Genomic DNA, 6000 nt, shown 5'->3' on the forward strand with positions numbered 1-6000 from the left:
GTGAGCGGGTGCGTCGTTCCCTCGCTTCAACTATTACGCTTGTTAGCAGAGGAAAGAGCGTGTCCGCTTATCTTTCTCTGAAACATCCTCCTTTTCAGGTATGAATGCTTAATAATAACTCAGTGATGAATGAATGTGTTCCGTTAATGTGTACCCTTGGCTGTGAAAGCGTTTCGATGATTGAATGTTTGTGTTTGCCCTTGAGTGGAAGGTTAAAATGTGGTAAAAGAGATGCTAATCGCGATGCTAACCGCGACTTAGCGCGAGGTTGAAATACAAATACCCAAGTATTTGTATTTCTACGTTGTACTGTATGGCGTTGTGTTTAAATGTATTCATCTGAACTGTTACACTTGTGAGCAGAGGAAAGAGCGTGTCTGCTTATCTTTCTCTTAAACATCCCCCTTTTCAGGGCATTTACACCTGACATTTTCGCTGACATTTTTCCGAGTCACTTTCGATTTTCTCACGTGCCTACGTCGTACGGGCAGTGACTGGCCAATCACTGTAATCAGTGTAGGGACATGCCCTGCATGTACTTTTACTGGCCCCTGGCCAGCGGGCCATGGGTTTTGTCGAACCCTGCAGGTTGACCAGGTGTGTTTCCTCTCTTGCTTTTCCCACCATTTCTTCTGCCACTTTTCATGTGTGCAACCAACGACCACACCACAGATGTCCTCAAGGAGACACTGTCCACGTCTAAATGTTTGCTTCATCGATCCCCTCTCAGTGACTCCTGGCTGTTCACTCTGCCTTTGAATGTGGCCGTTCGGAAAAGATATAAAGACCTTTGCTTACAGATTGCCCAAAGATAATGTTGTACAACACCTCGTATGCACCACTTCACATTGGGCTGATACATACTGAAACCTTTAGCCCAGAACTGCTTGGAGCTGCTCAGAGGCCAGCAGGTCAAACTGGCGTTGAACTGGTCAGGTTTCAGGTGTGAATTTGTGTAACGTATCTTTGTGTTGTTTTTGTGCTTTAGGACAAGTTGTATTATTGTAACCAGATGGTTTATGGCTTTCAGTTTGGGGAAGTAAAGGTTTATTCATTTACTTCAGTATCACAAACATGCCTCTGAGGGCTTGTCTGAACAATGGTAGAGCCGTCCATCATCAACGTTTGGGCTGCTCATCTATTTTAATGCAGATTTTCTGTGATCATTATCTAACTCACCAACACCTGTTATGGCTTTACAGTTAAGGTAATTCTATGGCAGGATGGTGTTTCATACAGCTCTTCAAAATGAACATTTTGAAGGTTTACTGTTTGTACTAAGTGCAAGAAAACTAAAGACAAACTTGAGCTGTTATGCTGTTTGCCAGAAAACCTGTGAAAGACAGGGTGACGTGATTGGAGGGGGCCAGTTGTCCAATAAAGAAGCCCATTAAATTTCCTGATCCTTGACTTTAAAAGTTGGTTTCCCAGTCAGTCCTGTTGAAATTTGTTCTGTACGAGAAAATAAGCACAGTCTAAATCTTCAAATCGAGGTTGAAAAAGAGAGGTAGATAATCAAAGGGAGCACCGAAGATGAAAAGTCTCACATTAAGTATTGCTGCCCATAACAAACACTGATATCACATTTCAAACAGTACAGTTTAAAAAAAAACCTTCTAAATCGTGACTCATCTGTCAATTTATGTAAATCTTGGAAATCTCAAGTAATTCTTGCAGACAGTGTACAAATCCTTACAAAGTGTTTTTTCCTAAAGTTCAAAAACCTTCCACACATGCAGTGCTGTGTGGCCCATTTTCATGGATCATATTTTGGAAAGCATCTTTGGCACTTTTTATGACTTTTTCGGGCAATGTTCTTCTGCTGCAGATGCAGCCTGCTGCACTCGAAGAGGATGTCTTTGATCCGACAGCCTGAAAACTGGCAAGACAACTTTAAACACAGACACACGAGCACAGACGTTTCCAGGCCTGGAACACGTTGTAATGTAGGATGGGTCTTCACACCTTCTGAATCTGAATGAGGCCAGGCCTCTAAAGCTTCTATGAGGGTGTAAAGTGCCTAAATTTGTGACTAACTACAATGCAGCCTCTGCTTCAGCAACAGTTTCATTGTGAACAGCATTTCTCAATGTGTGTAAATCACAGCAAAAATGAATAATTAAAATGACTGAATGATAAAAGACTTGTTTACAGTATCTTACACTTTGTGTTCCACTAACTAGCACATGCCTTTTGAAACTAGCAGATACAACTTTAATAGGTTTCATGAACATGACCAGTAGATTTTTCTCACATTAGACACGCTGACTTGTCAAAGTAGGAAACTGAAATAATAATTACAGTCCCCGCATTGTTCCTTTTAGGTGCACCAGTGCCAGTGAGCCAGGACTCTGACAAATGCATGACCGGGCTACGACCATTATTAACATTAGTAGTCACACCCATGGATTGATTACTGAACCGGCCCACCGGGCACTGGCCCAAGGTGTCAGGGAAGCACTGGGCCAGAGCCCAAGTTTGACTGGTAACATTTCTGGATGGAAAGTCCATCAAACGACAACAAAGAGATTATTAGTTCAAAGTTCTGTAACAGCTAACTGCAGTTTAATGTGTGCAAAAACATTTCACTGTTAGTTTAATGCCACAGCTATTGTAAAACCAGTAAGTGGTAAGTGTTATGTGCTAGTGGGAAGAGTTGTCTGTTGGTGGAATGTGAGTGTATTGTATGTATGAGAATTTATAAATAGCATGTGTCACAGTAAAAATACTGTCTCAACAATAGCTGGATGTCATTTCAGTGAAGAATTTAGATTTCAGCGTGTAATAATCAAAGGCTTTATTTGAAGCTGTGTTCTAGAAAAGCTGGTCTGCAATGAGAGTAAATAAAAAATTAGAAAAATATCAAGGATGAATCTTAAAGAAATTATAAATATAAGCAGGTCATTGAAACTCTAAAGTGTACATCAGCCATGTGGTGGATGCTGCCAGTTCTCTTCCAAGCTAATATTGTGCTTAGCTTTGAATCGTATTTTGCATTTTTTCCTTATATTGCACTTCAGCAACATTTTTCTTATTCACTGTAATATGAAGTCATGTTGATGCTCTGATTCAGCAGCTGACAGCAAGAGCTTCAGAGAGCCTCGCTGTGACATCCAGTGCTTCATCAGATTCACCTTTTTTTGCTGAGTTTTGGCAAGAGGACACCAGCATTTTATAAAGCCCAGTCAGTATTCAGGGCTCAGACAGCAGGACGTCATACTTAGTGTAAAAGGAGACTGCAAAGACACTGAGAGGGCCACCCATCATTCATACAACGTATGATTCCTTCCACAGCACATCCATTTAGAAAAAAAATCTGTCTTACATTCAGTCAGCATTTAATAAAACCAGATGATCCAGGTGTTGCTCATCAAAAATGTTTGATTTTTAATTAAAGGGCTCGTGATGCAGGCGAACCTAAACTCTGAATTTTTTGTTTTGTTTCTGTGCCTCTTTTCTCAGACGCATCACATTTTTCAGAGCATGGAAAAGATCTCATTTCAAAACAAACCCACACAGTATAATATATATGTATACGTCCAGCAAGCAATCACTGTGTGCACTCACGCAGCATGACCACAGAACATGGCAAAAAATGTCCCCTTGAGCAAGTCGTACAAGCCCATGTTCAGACTGACTTAAAATCCAGTTATATACAGAATTTTTTTTTTCAATCAGGATAATTCCTCCTGTATCCTTTTTTAGTTGATTTGAATTAGAAAAAGAACAATAATCTTACTACACGGACATCTTATTTATGTTTAAACATGTTTAAGGAGAATCAGATTTTCAGTCATCACCAGACTAAACAACTTTAACTACTATTTATTTTTGCAGTCATGATTGCAGCCGCAGAGATGGATGGTGAGAACTGAGCGAAGTACCATCTGATGTTGCACATAAGCTGTTCCTTCTCTAACGTGGATCCATTTCTGTGGAGGTTCAAGTCTTTGGAAGCCATCCAATCCCCTGTCAGTCTGACTAAGCTGCCGAGTTTTAGATTGGAATGGGGATGTGCTCACCAGCTGTGAGATTAAGGGGAACTGATCGATGGCCTCTCTGATTGGCTCTCGCGGTGTCCCAGCAGCATCCAATCCCCTCGGTTCGGATGGTTGTCCTCAGCCGAGCCAAAACCAATTCTTCCTCCACACAGGGGCCAAATAAGATCACTGACCTGAAGCCACAAGGCCACGCTTGTAGGTTCTGTCTCCATCCGTCTGCACTCCTCATTTCTCTGGAAAAATTGAGACAGAAGGAAGAGAAGAGGGAAGAGAGAGAGGAGTTTATATGAAGTGTGTTTTTCAACACCACCACACCACATTTGCTCTTTCCTGGTTTTATTTAATGTGTATTTCCCTGACGTTTTTGTTGTTAAATGCCAATGCCAGCAGCGTTTCTGCACCGCTGTCTTCAGAAATTACCTGTCAGTTAAACTCAGTGAGTGGCACTGTGATGTCTCTTTTCTCAGATTTCCTGTTCGGTCTCCGTAGGTGGAGCTCTTTTCTTTTTCTGTTCAGTCACCGTAGTTATGGCTGCTCCTGCCAAATACTGTGAAAATATTTTTTTTCTATTCAAAGCAAAGTGCTGTTCCTGTGGATGGAAATGTAAAATGCAACATTTCCAGTGTGGCAAAGGTTTTTTTTTTTTTTTTTTAGGTTTTTTTTTTTAAAGAGAAAATGTGGGATCTTTCATGAATTGAGCAGAAATACGTCTCTCTGAAAATGTCATGGATCATTAGTTTAAAAACTAAAAAGCCTGAAAAACTTTACAAACAAAATACATGCAAGATAGTTGGAGATGCACATTAAAGGATGCCTCCACTGGATTTAAGAGGGCTTTTCAAGAAATAACCCCATGACAGAGCTGAATAATATTTCACAGAGAAAAGCCTTTTCCTCATTCACTAATTCTTAACAACTGCCAAAAAGACTCCTGCGGAGGTTCGGCTTTCCTTTGCCACCTGTGCTGTGATGATAATGATGATAATGATGATGATGAACGTGAGGAGGCTGCAGTGCTTCCTGTCTGCTCCTCACCAAAATATTCCCTACTTGGATGTATGAAAGAGGCCATGAGCAATCAGAGGAGAGAATTTAATCAAAAACACAAATTTACTGAAGTTGCACAAGCTACCAGATTTCATGTTGTCATCTATCTGCATGGAAAATGTGCGTCTGCTGTGTTTGAACTGGGTTAATATGATGCTGATCTGGCACATGTAGTCCGTTTGAAATATTTTCTAAGTACAGCCTGACGGTTCAGTCTTGACCTTTGAAGTAGTCGCGTACATTAATGTTCCTTAAGATTAAAGGCAACAAACTCTCATATTGGAAAAATGTTAGATAAAGAGTTTGATTGATTGATTGATTGATTGATTAAATAAATAAATGATGTGAACATACAGGACACTATGGGCTTTAAAGTCACCAGCTCTACCCATCTGAACACCTCCTCCTCCATCACCAAAAGAAAAACTCACTTTCTCTTCATTTATTTTTCATTTGTCACTTATCTGTATCTGAAACTCACTTCCAAGTCTAGATTTCACATTTTCCCTTTTCCCTTTCACTTTATTCTTCATTTTCATTTATCTCTAAATCTGAACTGATTGAGTGTGTAATAGGTCAGGCCCCATGAGCAGGAAATCATTAAAAATAGAGGGGGGAAAAAAACACATCATGTCGTCATAATCTTTAGATAACTGTGCTGCCATCTAGTGGGAACCTTGGGAATGTTGCTTTGTTTTGGAAACCAAAGAATTCACTGTAATAATGGTGCATTTCTCACTTCTCCTGCTTCCAAACCTGCTATTTTTAGCAGTCGCACACAGGAAATTCCTCTTTTCTGGAGGCTTTGGAGAAATGCCCCCTCTCACAGTCATCTAATTAGAGCTAAGCTCAAAGAGAAACAGCAGGTCCTCTGAAGAACTAAATCAGGCATCTTATTAGGCAGTGTTTAACTTTAATTTCCTCTGGAGCAACCAGTGTTTTTACAGTATTT

Source organism: Toxotes jaculatrix, chromosome 5, assembly GCF_017976425.1.
Source record: "Toxotes jaculatrix isolate fToxJac2 chromosome 5, fToxJac2.pri, whole genome shotgun sequence".
NCBI lineage: Eukaryota > Metazoa > Chordata > Actinopteri > Toxotidae > Toxotes > Toxotes jaculatrix.